We start from the raw sequence: 17,899 nt of genomic DNA, 5'->3' as shown, positions 1-17,899 counted from the left end.
TTAAAGGGAACACTTTTTCCTTTGGGAAAGTGGCTGTTGGCCAAAGGGAATGCTGTCACTGACAGCCTGGTGTGACCCGAGGGGGAGTTGCTGAGCAGTTCGAGAACTGCTTTGAGACCTTGGTTTCAGCCATATTTTTTGGCAGGCACTCTCCTCAATCATGGAGGTGTTGGTATATCATTCCCCAAAGTGTGGCAAACGCAGAGTTGAGTTCCCCACAAAAGGGAACATCTCAGGTTACTCATGTAACCATGGTTCCCTGAGAACAGGGAACGAGACTCTGCGTTTCCTTGCCATGTTTCAGGCGGCCTGCTGTGCAGTCCCTTCAAGACGATGGATAAGGACTGCTCCCGCGGGCGCGCTTTTATACATCCGGGTCGCGCCCATATGACGTCATAGGCTGTCGCCGGCCAATGAGCATTGGAGTTGTTGGATAGTTGGTTTTCAGACAACGAGTCACGTGTGACGTTCCCCAAAGCGTGGCAAATGCAGAGTCTCGTTCCCTGTTCTCAGGTAACCATGGTTACATGAGTAACCCGAGACGTTTTCCAAACAACCACAACAACCTACCTCTGGAATCAAGACATCAAATATTTTTTTTGTTTTATGAACTATAAAATATGACAATATTAAATTTGATACATTCTTCTAGTTAAAAAAAAAAAAGTAAAATTTTATTTATATATATATATATATATATATATATATATATATATATATATATATATATATATATATATATATATATACTGTGCATGGTGGGCAATGGGCATTTAAAACAGTTAAGCATAAAAGGACTGTCAAATTCACACCACATTTACTGTACTACAAGGTAGCGCTATAGAGCCCCTCCTCCCTGCCCGTTTCGAAGGCTTTGCCCATGTCTACTGGCTAACAATCCTGATGTGTGTGTGGAGTTTCAAACAATTTGAAGCGTGCTAAGAGTCTCAAAAGCATTCAAAACCAATATAAAAGTTTGATGCGTTGCCAAGGCAACTGTGTTTGAGATATCACAATTCTTTTCAAAGGCCTACATCTGACATGTTTTGACATTATTTAAATGAAGTTTGAAGCAAATAGGGTAAACATAAGATGATCTCAAAGCATGCTGAAAGTAACACATTTCCTGCTGCCAGTTGGTGGCGCTATAACTTTGACTCACAATAGTTACATCTATGTGATCAGCCTTGTAGAACGAAGACACAGCCGAAGATTCATCAAAATTAATTCATGTATGCAGAAGTTATAACACTTTGTTTCCCTTTTCTTGCTATTAATTCGTTGCCTCGCCACGGCCAAACCATTTGAGATATCCAATATCCGTTTGCAATTAAACAACTTCATTGTGTTAGCAACAAGTTAAAAAAAGCTTGGTGTAAATTGGATGAACCCTGTAGGAGTAGTAGTATAAAATTCATAGCCTGTTTTTACAAAAAATTTACATTCAAACAAAAATAGCCGACTTCCTGTTGGTCGGAGCTAATGAATGTAAATTAGAAAATTGTCCGGCTTGATGAGAACAATATGTGTGTATATATATATATATATATATATATATATATATATATATATATATATATATATATATATATATATATATATATATATATATATAGAGAGAGAGAGAGAGAGAGAGAGAGAGAGAGAGAGAGAGAGAGAGAGAGAGCTATATAATATATATATATATATATATATATAGCAAGTAAAATGTGAAACACTTAAGATGACTTCTCACATCACTTTCACTGAAATAGCACCGTTTTGGCTTCAAGTGCTGCTTGAATTTCAGCGAAGTCTGCGATTTGACTTCTTCACTGTGAAAACCTTCGTGTAAAGCCTATTGTAACAAAAGTTAACATGTTAAATATATTCGTCAAATATTAATTGCAATTTGATAGAACTCACTTTTATGTCTTGATCCGAGATTATCTGTTCAATTCCATGTCTCAGAGCCTTGAGTACTACAAAGAAATTATAAATGTTTAACATCATGCTATGACAGAAGACACATTGTTGATCATTATGACAATGAGCTAGCAGCACCCCAAAAGGCTGTTAATGAGTGGTTAGCTAACAAAGTTCAGTAACATTTATACTGATTATATTACATGAATTAAAGTACTGTAATGTAAGCCTTTTTTATCCTTGTTTTTTTAGCAAGGTCCTAAACGTCTCAGTGAAAATAGAAATTTTAATCCTGGGCATTATTCTTAATGACAATGCAATCTTTCCATATAAACTTACCCCTCAAAAGTGTATGGCTGTGTCAAATCACATCCACATTTAAAAGTGCCTTTTTTGGCCTCAGTTTCTTTCACTCCAGCACAATCTGTGTGTAGCCAGCCTGAACACACATCACACTGTACCCATAGGATCTTCACAATGCTGGGATCCAATGGCCTGTGAATATTATAAAATGCACATGGTATAATAACCATTTACCTAAATATAAAAGTAGATTTAAAAAAAAAAAAAAAAAAAAAACCTCACCCGTCGCCCACTTTTTGAAAACAACATACACGCAAGTCACCCGCTATGCACTCCATTGGTTTTTCAAGTTCTCTCATTGAATCCTACAATGAAAAATAATAAAAAAAATAATAAATAAAGCTACAATGAAAATCTATCTGAAGTTCTTGTGATAGGATGAGATTTGTCAAGTGCTTCAGTGATATCGTTACTTTGACTCTGGACATGTCCACCTTCTATCATGGTTTTAACCCAGGGTAGACTAACAACAAGCTCCTTGGCTGAGGCCTTGGCCACATTTTCAGCTGTGGCCTCACACAGCCTGCCATCAAAAGGCCTGAAAAATGCCTGCCTAGTTCTATTGTTGGCATGTCGTGCAACACATCCAGCAACATCTGAAATGTAGATTGTCGGTGGAGTTTTTAAACTCAAAAGTGCGTCAACATGGTCCCTTGCTGACTCTTGCCACCAAAGAGGTGAACAAACGTAAACAATGGCATGTGGGTAGCCAACATGGAGAACACCACCTAAAAGAGAAACAAAACAAAGACAACTTTGTTAAAACATTTCGGTAACACTTTAAAATAAGGTTCATTAGTTAACTACATTAGTTAATGAACTAATAATGAACTGCACTAGTTCAGCATTTATTATTCTTTGTTAGTTAATTACAGAGTTTACTAATACTATCAGTCTTATTAACAGTTAATGCACTGTGAACTAACATGAACAAACAACTATTTATTAACTAACATTAATGAAGATAAGTGAATACAGTAACAAGTGTATTGCTCATGGTTAGCTAATGTTAGTTAATGTTTAACTAATGAACCTTATTGTAAAGTGTTACCAACATTTCTTTACAAACTCAGTTTAAAAAAAACAAAAAAATAAAAAAAAAAACCCAAATGATTGACTGCCATACCTCCAGTCTTCTGTAGTTTGATAAACATTTTGGGGTTAATGTCTTTGTATAGAAGTAGCTCCTCCAAGCGATTAATAATATCAGATGCAGAGCCAGCAGAAGATACTCCAAGCTGTGCACATGCTGCCAGCAGCTCACTTTTGGAAGGCTTGAAAAAAAAAGTGTTGAAAGAATTTTTTTTGTTTCAAAATAAAGTTATAATCAACAACAACAACAACAACTTTTTTGATTCAAGCAATTTCAGCATGGTATCCTCAACAGCATGCGAATCTACAGGTGGTGACTTGTCACTTAGACGATCTGAAAAGCCCTTGAGGATCTCCGTTTTTGGCAATACTGATCCAGCTCTGCAGGAGGATCCATGCCATGGAACAAAGGTTGAATAGGACAATTCACTGGAGAACGGGTTTCTCTCCTTTGTTTCTATAGGTTATGCAAGGAGAAAAGCCGAATTATCCATCATAGAAATTCTGTAGTATTTAAATGAGACCCAAATCAGTGTTTGAGAGATTAGTTTTTACCATAACAGAAGCCAACACAAATTAGCTCTTTTTCCAATGTTGACCACCTTTCATCAACATCAGCTCTAAGGTCGTTTTGTTGTACAGTGTCAGTACATGGTCTCTTCAGGAGATTGACTAGGTGGGGGAAAAAACAAAACAAAAACACACACAAAAAAAAACAAATCTGACAGCTACACAAATTATAATTTATTTAAATATCATTACACTATACCTTACATAAATAGCTTACCAGGCAAATCGAAGGATACTTTCCAGTTGCTGTCAGCAATTAAAATCGGTGGTTCATGGCCACAACGGATGCATGAAAAGTCATAGGTATAATTGGTCATTGCCCAGAAATGGAAATCCGCTTTCCTTAGGGTGTTGTGGTGAATCGTTATTTCAAGGAGGTCCTCCATCATTGATAGAAATCGCCCAATGGCTGTGTTAGTCTTAATAAAAAATAAATAAATAAATAAAAAAAGATAAATAAATTTAGAATCGTTTTGTTGTATAACAATTACAATGAACTTACCTTTAAGGCAGACACCATCATTGCACAAAGACGGGTTGTCAAAAAAATCTGCTGGGGCATCATCATACATTTACAAATGTATGCATTTTTTAAAATTAATGTACAAACCTCTTTTCACTGAATGTATGTCGTAGACCAGGGATGGACAACTCCGGTCCTGGAGGGCCAGTGTCCAGCAGAGTTTAGCGCCAACCCAAATCAAACACACCTGAACCAGCTAATCAAGATCTTTAGGATTAGTAGAAAGTTATAGGCAAGTGAGTTTTTATCAGGGATGGAGATAAACTCTGCAGGACACTGGCCCTCCAGGACCGGAGTTGTCCATCCCTGTCATAGACTGATGCATTCTTTGTAACAACCACTGGTTCTGCAAGACCTGGTGGGGTTGGCCCAGGGCAATAAGGGCATGTTCTCTCTGTGGGCTCAAACACTTTCAGAACCTCACTTGCCTGAGTCCTTAATTCCTGTGGAAAGTTTTCTGTAATTCTTTTGTTTTGCCAGAGATAGTTCTTCATTGAAACCAGCTGGTACTTTCTGCAGTCCTTTTCCTACATCAACAAGTTCAAGCTCTTCATTTTCAGAGGGCCCTGACAAATCACTGTCTGCTCTGGAACATTCAAGTAGTAAATCTTCTCTTTCTTTGTAGAGCCACCACATTGCTATGTAGATGTGGAGGCATCTGTACTGCTTTTTTGTACTTTTACATAGGCAATACCAGTGCCCTACCACGTTGTCAAATGACACTCTTGTCCGTCTAAAGAGACACCATCTTCCCATCCTTCCTGTATATATGGAAAAATAAACAAATCTGCCAGAATATCCATGTTTCTCATAAAAAACTGGGAACACAGAGCAGATTCCCTCAAGTGATGCTTGATTGTGATTTTCGATGCACTCGGTCATTCTCTGGGTTGAAATCAATCCTTTTTCGTGCATCATCTTTAAGGATTCTTCCCTCAGAGGCTTAGGGGGAACAAATGGTGGAGCAGAGGAAACTTGGAGCAAATGCTCACATTCCACTCCAGGCTTTCCTCCAAGTTTAGCAAGAGTCATGAACTACCGGCACTCTGGTACTTCACAGGCAATTACTTGAGAAGTGGTGCTTTTCTGCACATGTATTGGAACTCTTTGCCCTCTACAATTTTTTGCTGTGAAAGACACCTTGCTGTACATCAATGCAGCACACAGGATCTGATGTTGCATGAAACTCCTCTTTCTTTCATGTCTTCGAATACTCCCAGGTGTTGTGAATTCATTCAATTAGGCCATTTAGGTAGCATAAACATACTCTAGAAAAAGACGTTATGTGCATCTTGAGACAAAACAATGGCAGTGACATTTTAGGATCGGTCGGTGCAAGTTGCCTTCAGTTAAGACAGCTCAAATATGCATTAGTCTAAGACTAGCTTAAGCCTTGACTTTGAAACCGGGGGTAAAGGTATTCTATTTTCGGCATTGAACCTCGAGGTTTAACATTACATTGGATATCCTCAGTAGCGACGTATACGACAAACGTAGTACGACTTACCGTTCATGCTAGACCGAAAGTAGTACTAATGTGTAGGGCATTTAGATCAATACTAGTTTCTGATTAACGTGTTTTTGCTCATCTGACTCAATGACAAACACCCCATCCGTGAATCTTCCTTCGTAAATTTTCGTTTATTCTGGACTGACCAATACACACTTTAGCCTACCTAGACTGACACCTACCGGCGTGCTTCTGGCATCATGCAAAAGTTTATCTACGTGACTGTTAATGCGATATTCGTAGTGACCCATTATACATTTATTTCATATGTTCAAGTATGGGCTGTTACGGTACACAGGAGGCAGACACAGATGTAAACAGGTATTGGTAGTTTATTGACCACAGTAGAGCAAGGGATATCAAACAGGTGATTAGAATGGATGCAGATGAAGTTCAGATGGTAATATAGGGAATAGTTACTGTCCTTTTCGTTGCAGGTAGATATACGCTGGAGCTTGGAGATCGCTGGAGACACTTGGAGCTGACTGGAGCACACCCACACAGAAGACAAGGCACACAGAGGGAAGGAGACATGCTGGAGACAGGTGAGTATACGAAGAGGAGTTCTTGAGGTAAGCATAAAAGGAAGTATATGCAAACGAGACCGGACATGGAGTGCTCTGTGTGTGTGCTCTTTATGGTGCTGCTGATGAGTGAGGTGATGAGGTGCAGGTGGCGGTGATCAGTACTCTGGAGATGGTGTGCGCTGTGATTGGTTGAGGTTGGAACCTGACGTGTCTGTGACATGGGCAGGCAGTTGTGTTCCAAAACATAGACCTACTATAACAAAATCAATGGCAGCATTGTTTCTCATTCAGATGTTTTCTTAGCACTTTTAAATGCTTTTGAGTTAAATTCAGTATTTACTTGCATTAATCAATACTCACTGGTTTGTGCTTATCATAAAGACATTAGGATGCGAGGTGTTAATTTTGTGAATTTAACATTTATAAATAAATAAATAGTTATCGATCATGTCTAAATATTCATTCAAATGCAAAACTTAAGTAATCAGTTAGGACTGGATACATAGGAGAAGCTAGATACTTCTATAGCCATACAGGCATCTGTGCCACCTCTGGCAATGACTCGGCTTATTCACAGATGGTTAAATAAGCAATAATTAAAACTGTCTTAAAATTGACTTTGTTTCCTGGTAGTATCTGATATGAATTAACTAACGTACATGTTTAATGTAGCGAATTTGTCTATAACAACATATCTGCAGAAAAACCTAATACAATAAAAGTGCCATGTAAGACAGAACATTCTCTAATATGTATAATATCAAATCTGTTTAAATGTAATGTAGCAATTCATTCTTTTATATGCGTTCATGTATTTTAAACGTGCTTCACAGCGCGCTCATGTGATTTTCATCTTCTCACGTGCGGGGTCTTGTACCTGTGGGAGTGGGTGAATCCGCCATGTTTGTGCGGTTTGGAGCGGACGCGAGCAAAACAATGGATTATTTACCAAGAGATATTAATGTATGGCGTCATGTCGACAAAACAGTTCTGGTGAGCATCGACACACATTTACATTTGTAGTCATTTTACTTAGCAGACGCTTATAAAGGAACTTGTTAACTTCACGTGACTGCCGCAAACGCGGCTTTCTTGGCCTGTCTGCAAATTTTCGGTGTGCCACTATAGCTAATGAATGGACAAAATCTTTTTCATCTTTGATCTAAGCATTGATATGTGGATCTCGAATGTTTATGCTGCACTAAACTTTGACGAGCACCACTCTGATCTGCAAACAAAGAGCTGAGGAAGAGGATGATGGCGGTCCTGCATTCACAAGAAGAAAGAGCAGGTTTGTTTGTTTTTAGTTTCCACGCTCATATATTTATATAAATGCAATTGTAATAAGCAAAAGTTTTTTTATTCCATGTTTCTTCAAGAAGGTGAGTAAAGAGGATGTTTATACTGTCATAGAAGATCATTGTTTTCAGATAACCTCAATTTACTAAATACAAAAGCTAGTTACATAAGCTAGTTTCACTGATTATTTTTTTTGCTATGATGAGAATACTGCAATCCTATGCATTAGTATGTCTGAGATCATCTTCAGATGCTAAATGTTAGCAGATTTTACATTTACAGATTCTCATGACTGCTACCGCATCACAGCTTTTGTTGCTACTAGTTGATTCTTCGCTCAGCATGTCAAGGCGCACAGGAATAAGTTATTATATCTTATTACATGCCATAAATTGCTTTTAATATTTCTGTTTTGTAGTAATCAAAAGAAGTGTTATCATCGCTGAAGAAATGGCAGATTTTAATCCTGAGACACCGAGCAGTGCAAACCCTGTAACACCATGGACATCATCTTCTCTGACTGAACTAGCAAGGAGATGTTTGAACCAATGACAAGGTTGGTAAGTTCAAGTAAAGTTTGGCACATTCAGTTAGACCATGTAACCTTTATTAATAGACACTTTTTTTTACAGGTGGAATGTAAACCTGAGTAAACGCCGCTACTTTAATGATTATTTCTAAGTTTACTGAGTGATGTAAACTGCTGTCATCCACGTCACCTCATTGCCCTAACCGACGTTACCTGAAGAATCCTTTCAGCGTGGCATATATTTGCAAGCGTCTGGAGCAAACTTAAAATGTAAGTAAAGCAAAACATTTTCTTTTTTTTTTTTCTTATTTGATTTTGTAAGGTTATTTAGGCAAACAATGTTAACATTACCTACTTTTTCCCCCTGTCATCGTAGTCCTACATTATATAAGTGTGTTGCTGCTTTTTGTTAAGCACACTGATCTGAGAAATGTGATTTTATTCCTACATTCATGTGAATAAACTAGCAGTAGCTTTATCTATGATTAGTAAACCTTTACAATCTTTGTTTACTTGCAGGCTGAACTGGATACTTACTGGAAAGTGAGCTTCAACACTTAAGGTAACTTCAGTTGAGTTGAAATGCTAGTTGCGTGATGTTTCCTCAGATAACTGCACACAGACGTGACTTTCTCTTTTCTACATCCACAGTTGGTTATACACTTGTGTGGTTTTGGTTTTCTAGGTTTGTAAAAAGTTACACCGTATCACTGAAAACGGAACGCATCAACAAGATTTCAGAGACTCTGCGTGACATTTTAAATGTTTATGATCTTCAGGTGAGTTTAAAATTTGTCAACACTTACTACCTTAATATAAAATAAAGTTGGCTTGCTTGTTTAACATGTTAATTTTTGCTTGACTTTGAAGGGTGATGACTTTGATGATGTCACCATGAAACGCACCGTAGCCCTCCATGCTCCTCAGTGTACCTGTGAGGAGGACATACAGTTCTTCAAGACTTGAAATGTAGGTATTCAATGCATTAACAGATTTGCTAGTATCGGTGAATGTAACAGTCTACTTTTAGTCTACTGAGTGAAACTTACAGAAACTTACAGGATCCTCAATGCTTATTTCAGGAGGCCTTGGGAGAGCCAGACATCACTGATTCTGTCATTGTGGTCAACGAAATGAAAGCACAAGTCCTTCAAGCACTGCAGTTGTGATAGAAGATGATCTTCAGTTTTATAATAAAAGACTAATCTACAAAAAAATCTTCAATTGTACAGCTGGATTATTTTATTTTTTTAGGTTTTGTTGTTGTTTTTTTGTCTTTTGAGTTAGTTTTTTTATGTAATGAAGTCCTGCAGAGGTGCCTGATCCTGTTCCTGGAGATCTTCCTGCCTGCAGAGTTCAGCTAAGTTATTCAGCTCATTATTTTCATTATAAGTACAACAGCAAAACATTTTCCATTTATCAATGTATTTAAAACATTAAGTTTGTCTATACTTATTCAATTTTACACTCTGTGTATAAGTAAATGCTAGTGTATGTTTTTTTCAAAATGTGGTAAACATTTACAATAATTGTATAACTGCTGTTATTTGTAATATAGTTTTGTAATTGTTTTGTAAATAAAATGTTTTCATGCCAACCAGATCAACTGAGTTCTTTTCAAATGGACATATAATTGCTTTTCATAATAATGTGATTTATAGATTTAAGCAAAGTCCCTTTAAAGGGATACTCCACCGTTGTTTTATATTAAACTGTTATTCCCTTAACTAAGACGAGTTGATACATACCTCTCTCGTCTCAGTGCGTGCACTAAATCGCTCTTTCTTGCGGCGAAACTTTGTTAGCACTTAGCTTAGCCCAGTTCATTCAATAGGGGCCAAGCAGAGAAGCTACCAAACACCTCCACGTTTTCCCTATTTAAATACAGTTACTCGAGTAGTGTAACTCGACCTAGGACGGTGACACAAAACAAAACGTTGCGCTTTTCTAAACATGTAAAATGGATAACTATATTGTATGGCGGAATACCATAGCAATTGCTCGGGAGCACTTTCACTTGGCGCAGTAATATCTTCACTCGTGAAAAGTCCTCTCACCGGCCCCTGCTCCCTCTCCTCCTCCCTCTCATTTACGTCAATAGAACCAATGTGACTTACCACCTGTGCTATTTGCAAACTGCAAGAGATCATTTGCAATGGCGGACTTTGTAGATGATTATGACTTGTTTGTAGCAGACCCAGAGCCATATCTGTTTGAACCCGAGTACACGGAGGAGGAATTAGCTCTTATGGACCGTGAGAGGCAAAAAAGATACGAAGATACTCTTCGGAGGCGCGAGTCTGACTGTTTCTATAGAAACCGGTGATTCTAACGGCCGCTGAAGTGACGCGATGACTTGACCAGTCGGCGATTGGCTCTTGGCTTTAGAAGGCGGGACTTATTCCGCCATATTGCGCGTTACACTTTCTCCCATTCAAAACTATACGAGTGACACGTCTTGTGTTATTCTATAGTCTTTGATTTAAGTATTGTTATTTATGTATTATAATTTATATTACTAAAAAGTAAACGTTTTGGCTGGGTATCAAATTTAAATGAAAAATGAATGAACAGTATGGTAGATACATAAACGGGGATGGGCCGTTTCTGGCGCGCTGTGCACATTTGCGACGGGCCGAAACCGGCTTGATTCCGGCAGTGTCGGCATGGTAACGGCTGCAGTGTCTGGCCAGATTGACTCGGGCCGGAATAGGGCAGTGAGTACACCAGGCATCCGGTCCGAGTGGTAAGTCTTCGGCAGGCGAGAATCTAACCAGAACTGGCCCGATTGTATTTTGCTATCTGGGAATGTGCGGAGGCACCATGTTGAGAAACACCAGTCTTTCCGCAGCAATTTTCCCGAGGGATCTCAAGAGAGAGCTGCAAAAGTGCAGAGTTTGATTGCATCTTACAACCGGAGCAGTACTATGTAGGGAAAACACCCTAGGAAGTAAAATTAGCTCAAATGAAATATTTAGGGAATTATAAAGAGTTGTTTAGATTACGACCGAGCAACTGATTCGTCCAGCGTTCATTTGCTCGAGCCGTAATAAGCTCTTGTAACGGATATAAATATCCAACAATCGTGAAAACACTGATTAGAGCACGGTAACTTGATCACAGTTTAAGACATTAAATCATAAAGCACATAATACAAGACACTTTCCTTTTAAAATCTACAAGAGATTTTATTTATTCTAACACAAACTAATCTAACACAAAGGCACGCACATACACACACACACACATTCATACGCGTTGCAGTAAGAAGGAAATGAGAGAGAAAGAGTTTTGAAAGAGAGAGAGAGAGAGAGTGATCTGATTAACCGAATTCCTATCAATGCATAAGGACCAGAACGAACCATGAATCATTCATTTATGCACCAGTTCAGTTTTGGTCTGGAGGTACTTGCTTGCGTTGACTTAAAGGTGAATTTCCCTCGTCGTGCAGAGAGGGGTTTCCCAAGTCGATGATTGGTCCAGATCAGGTCCGTGTGGAACAATGAAGGAAGTCTCTTTGTCGCTGGAGTTGAAGCGGCAAAAGTCGTTGGTTGAACTTTGCGGCGAAACGTAGGACACGAGACTTTCAGCGGTAAAGGAAAATTAAGTAAAGAAAAGAAAAGTGAGTGAAGGTTGGATGGCTTGAATGAGCGGCTGGTCTGTTCTTCTTGTTACTCCATTGTTCTTGGTACTCTGGTCATGGTTTCTCTTACCAGAACTAACCAACTCCAGTTCGTTTACTAACCAACTTCTCTCCATTCACTATCTTGCCATATGATCATTTAAACTTAGTTGTTTGTCACACCTCTGAGGAGTCTTGGCCAATCAGACATTGTCCTGTTTCAAGAGGGCCTTCCTCTGCCCCCAATAAAACATAAGTGTTACATCCCGGTCTGTCTCTGCTTTAGCAGATTGCCATTTTAACATAATTGCTGTTAAATGGGATACAATACATTTTAAACAGATTTCATTCAAGTCAGGATATAGGAAAGGGGGAAAGATTCAAATTAAGTCCAAATAAGGCATACTTTCAGTCATTCAGTCAAGAGTTAACACATTTACATGAATTGTGAGTGTTTCTAAAGCCTAACTGTTTACAGGTAGTACTTGTGGACACATAATGCAAAATGTATGTAGTTAAAAGATGTTTGATAAGTCCGTTAAAATTGTTGGAACAATTTTGAAGCAGATTTATTTGTTCAACAGTCTCTTTGGCTCTCCTGTGAAGTAAGGAAACAAAAGGGTCTGGATTGTCTCTCTGTCTTCTTGGGTGACCCTTTGGTATGTCGCTTCTGCTATCAGGAAGCATGTGTCGTAAAAGTAATCAGCCTGGCTTTATCTGCAGACGGTCCGGAGCCGGAACCTCAATTCTGAATTAGAATTATGTTTTGAAAGAATCATCATTCATTTGTCTGGTTCGTCCACAGTTGCTACAACTACCATGGTGCGGTCATTCACAGCCCAAGAGAGAGCTACTGCTGCATCCCTTCCGGTTTCCTGGATATTGGCAAAAAAGAAATGGCCATTCACAGACTGTCGTGGATGAGGTGATAAATGACGATAAAATTAAAATGAGCGTGGTATCTGCTATAAAAAACGTACCCCTGTCAGGATTGAAATTTTTGCTGCAGATGTGTATGAAACGCTGTTAGGAGACCTGATGAAAGCTGACACTATGTCTATAGCAGTAGATGAGTCCACAGACAAAACTGATACTGCCCAGTTGTGCATATATGTCCGTTTTTTTGATAAGAAATGCTTCCGAGAGGAGCTGCTCGGCCTACTGCCGTTAGAAGGACACACAACTGGCGATGTAGTCTTGGGAAAATGTCCGCCTTTTTTAAAGACAATGGTCTGGATATGAAGCGTGTGTGCATGCTCCATCCATGACAGGGAAAGTGAATGGTTTGGCAGCACGTTGGTCTGCTGTTGCACCTCAGTTGATCTCCATACACTGCATTGTGCATCAGGCGGTGTTGTGCGCAAAACTAAGCGGGGTGCTCAAAACGACAATGGACAGCGTTATGGCTACAATTAATTTTATTTGCTCCACATCAAGCCTCCAACACCGCTTATTCCGCATGCTGCTGTCAGAAATGTCTGCTGAGCACCACGACCTTCTTTTGCATAATGACGTGAGATGGCTGTCCAAAGGCAAAGCACTGGAGCGTTTCTGCAGTCTCAGAGAGGAGATCATAACTTTCCTCCGCAGCAGCAAGCAAAAAAAGGCAGAAACGCACTTGAGTCGCATACTGGACGACAACCTCATGGCCGATGCCTGCTTTCTGAGCGACATATTCAAACACCTGAATGATCTCAATTTGGGAATGCAAGGCAGAGACAAAACTGTCATCGACCTTGTGGAACAGATGCGCGCATTACAAGTTAAATTGGACCTTTTCGCAAATGATTTGAGCACAGGCCGAATGCTGCATTTTCCGACACTCCGCAAATGCATCTCATCCCCCGCACAAATCACGGATGTGATGACAGATTTCTTTGCGATGTTGAAAAATAACTTTGCTGGTCGATTGGATGGATTTTTGTCAGAGACCCGTTCACTGTTGCAATAGAAGGGGACTTATCTGCCAGAGCAAAGAAAGTGGTCCCTTCCACTGACGAGGGGAAATTCACACTCAAACTTGTTGACATGCAGTCATCTGTAACCATGGCACAGGAGCTTTCCACTAACGGGCCTGCATTGTTTTGGACTTATGTCAACGTAAATCAGTTCCCTAACATTAAGAAAGTAGCGATCGTCATGCTCAGTATGTTTGGATCAACATATACGTGTGAGTCAAGTTTTTCACACATGAACGCCATTAAAAGCAACTCTCGTTGCTCCCTGACTGACCGTAGGCTACTCTCCACCAATGCCTTCGGATTGCATTGACAACTTACGAGACTAAAGTCACTGCTCTCGTTCAAAACAAAAAATTTCACTTCTTCCACTAAGTCAGCAGGGTACACTCAAAAAAATTAATTGTCGGATTTACTTAAATAAGTGTCAAGTGGTTCCACGCAACAATATTGAGTAATTTGTACAAAAAACGATTTAGTTGAATGAACAAAAGAAATTTAAGTAAAGTAAATACAAATAATTTGAGTGTCACTGACATAATATTTATATGTGCAGTTTACGTAATAATGTTATGTTGATTACATAAGGTGAACACATTTTTTTTTTTTGAATAATCATTTAAATAAAAAGGATACAACATAACAGAATGCAGCCCCTCACCCCAAAATGCACTCAAAAAATAACTAATTGAATAAACTCAATTGAATTGAGAGCAAGAATTTACTCCTATAAGCATGCGTTTATGAGTGCACACAGCCTAAACACAGGCGACACTCTTCTGCATGATGGTAACCACAAAATTCAAAAACATTACAGAAACTACTCTAAATGTCCAACATAACTGAACATTAAACACTAACATAAACTAACAACATATTTCCCTTTACTGAAAAACACATAAAATAACACTTTAATCCCTAAATTTACTCTCCTAATGCAGTCCCTTGCAAAGCATGCTGGGAACTACGGATCCACTGCACAGTTAGTTATGCGAACAATAATGTGTGCGTGAACAAACACTTACTAAGGAAAGCTGACAATACTCAATTTTAGTAGAAACAACGCTGTTAAATTACATTCATGTAGTTACATGAGTTTTTTAAGTAATGTGAACAAGGGTGGTTTAAGTGAAACTAACAACAGTGAAAGTTCATTTTTTTTTAGTGTAACTGTAGCCTACAGCACATCAGTATAATGTGGGATACGTAACAAAGGCATGCCTAATCACACATGGTGATTTAAAATATGTTCCCTAAGTGTTGTTATAGTTGTGAATACTGTGCACTTTTTATTTTATGCACTTTGAGATGTTCCTGGGTCAAATGTGTGCAAGATGTTTATTTTGTTTCAAAAGGAAACATTGTTATTTCTAATAGCCTACTTTTTTATGCACTTTGTGATCAGATAGGTCAAATATGTAGCCTAGGTCTGTTTTTTTTTTTTTTTTCTTTTGTAAGTGGAAAAAATAGGGGCTACCTCAGATTCTGTTTAGCTCTTTTATTGTTATTTATGCACCTTTTGCATAACCAAAGTTAAAAGAGAAACAATGAATAAACCTTATGTTTTTCAATAAATTTGTTTGTGTTGGTTTTAAAATTTGTCATTACGAGCTGCTTCGCCGCTAAAATGACTGGCCCAGCTAACCTTCTTGGTTTGAAAATCTGGCCCAACTGAATTTGTAATTGAATAGCCCTGTTGTAGTGTATCTAATGTTAAATTTGAGTATATTTTTTAAGTTTACTTCTTCATCCTTGGAATTCATTATGTTACTTGTGCTATTTATTTCAGTATGAATGCATTACAAGCCCATTTAGTATATGCAGTGTAGCCTATACAATTTCCAAATATGTGTAAATGTTTATTAAGTTTACACTGGCAGAATCATTTTACAGTCGTACGCACAAATCTATACTAAACAACACACCAGCAGCACAAGTAATGTTACATGCGAAAAATAATGTCTCTTCAACTTGGTCTGTGACCAATCAGATTTTGTTGCTCATTGCGTTCCTGAAAGAACCGGAGAAAAGTGCTGCTATTGGGAGGTGAGTTGTAGTCTACCAGTTAACAAACTTTATTTTGTTTTCTTTAACAAACGGAGAGCGATATTTCGGATTGATATCTCCTTTTTGAGTTTGTGTGTGGTGGTTTATGGCACATGTTTGTATGCAGCACCAAAACATTCATATGATTGGTCAAATTGGCCCGTATTTTGTACGATATTAATTCATAAAGTGTTTTATGCTTGACTATGTACCGAAAACAATATCGACATGCCATTCTGATACAGTTCTCTGCTGCTAATCCTCATTTACTGTTCAAAAATAGTATTGGTTAAATGTAGGATTTAGACAGACTATTGTAAACGTGAATAAAGAGTTGAACATGCTGTCTTATATTCTGTCAACAGATGCTGTTCTTAACGAATCTCTGCGGTCATCATTGTGCCATCAGACACAATGAGAAGATCATCAGAAAATGGAATATAATGTGTCATTTGTATTTGTGTATAGAGGGTCACCATGGTCCAATTTTTTTTTTTTTTTTGAAAAACATGGTATGTTTTGCTGAATCTAAGTTTAAATAAAAACTATTGGATTTGTCAATGAAATATGTCTGTTCATTAGTGATGTTGTTACATTTTATTTATTTTAATGGCCTTGAAAACAAAGTGTGTAATGTTTAATATTTGGAATAAGCCAAAGGTACTGAGCATACAGTATATACTATTACCTGTAAAATAATATATTCAGTGTATATTGCTTGTGTTTTCTGAAGACACTTGTAATTATTTTGTAATGTACTTAAATCACAAATAAAGTGTACTTATAACACAAATAAAAGTATACTTATAACAGAAATAAAGTATACTTATAATACAACATATATTATAAAAAATATACTTTTAACACAAAGTATACTTATAACACATTAAGTATACTTTAATATCACTAATCAAGCATTTAATTAGTCCCTACACAGACATATACTTAAAGTGTACTAAGTATACTTGAAGTTGTTCCAATTTAGCACACATAAGTATACTAAATATACTTAAAGTTGTATTTTAATACTACTTAATTTCAACTTAAATATACTTGGTACAAAATTAGTTGTTTCAAAATAGCACACTTTAAATAAACTAATCATTAACACACTTGAAATATACTAATAATTAGTCTTGCTGCAAGTATACTTAGCATATTTTTTTTCACTAGGGTTTACAGAGTAGATCATTTTTCATAAGGGACACTGGGTGATTAATGCTTTTAATCATTTTTTTTTTTCTTTTCTCTTTCCTTTTCTTCTTTTTTTATGTACAGGTGGTTAGTAAAATTAATGAAAAGATAATCAAGATTTGATCAGTAGTGGGAGGGGTGAATGTGATGGTCGTAACCACTTCAGTAATGCGGTAGTCCTGTTGGGTTGGGGGAGTACAGTACCTTCTGGTCCCATTTCCTCTTTATGAATGGAGTAGCGTTAGCCCAGTGTCAATGTGCTTCACAGATAGGCTTTACAGTAACACATTACTTTTAACATTTACAACAAAATATCCAAGTTACTTTTTCAAATAAGTAATGCAAGTTACTTTGTTTTCCCATTTATTGACTGACAGCTGTCAGACACAGACGAGGGTAGACGAGGTAAATAACTTAAGTTTATTGCATGTTAGCAGTATAGCAGCGACAACAACGCAGTGCAGGTAAGTGGAACAGTGACTGAAAACTTGCATGTGAACTTAACTAAAGGTAAAAGAGTTCTTGACCGGATGAACAGGAGAACAACGAACAGGAAGATGGGCAGAAGACAATGACAGGATTGGAACTGGATGGCAGGTAAGGAGTTACAGGTGAGTCCATATAGTCTTGACGTAGACAAGACCAGACATGGAAGTGAGGGAACGGTGAGCTTATAAAATGTGGATTGATGATGGCATGCAGGTGCAGGTGATCAGTATTCTGGTGATTGTGAACGAGTGGGTGGATCTGGTGTATATGGT

The 17,899-nt window shown here is 37.9% G+C and overlaps 1 long non-coding RNA gene across 1 annotated transcript; it reads left to right on the top strand.

Moving 5' to 3' along the window:
- Positions 1-8,007: 8,007 nt before the first annotated feature.
- Positions 8,008-9,705, top strand: LOC137023971 (uncharacterized). Its single transcript, XR_010895604.1, has 6 exons — positions 8,008-8,345; positions 8,422-8,588; positions 8,838-8,880; positions 9,004-9,097; positions 9,189-9,287; positions 9,401-9,705. It is a non-coding gene; the product is annotated as an uncharacterized lncRNA (long non-coding RNA).
- The last annotated feature ends 8,194 nt before the right edge of the window (positions 9,706-17,899 follow it).

Source organism: Chanodichthys erythropterus, chromosome 8, assembly GCF_024489055.1.
Source record: "Chanodichthys erythropterus isolate Z2021 chromosome 8, ASM2448905v1, whole genome shotgun sequence".
Lineage (NCBI taxonomy): Eukaryota > Metazoa > Chordata > Actinopteri > Cypriniformes > Xenocyprididae > Chanodichthys > Chanodichthys erythropterus.
The sequence above is the reverse complement of the archived record's forward strand: the minus strand, read 5'-3'. Positions and strand labels throughout refer to the sequence as shown.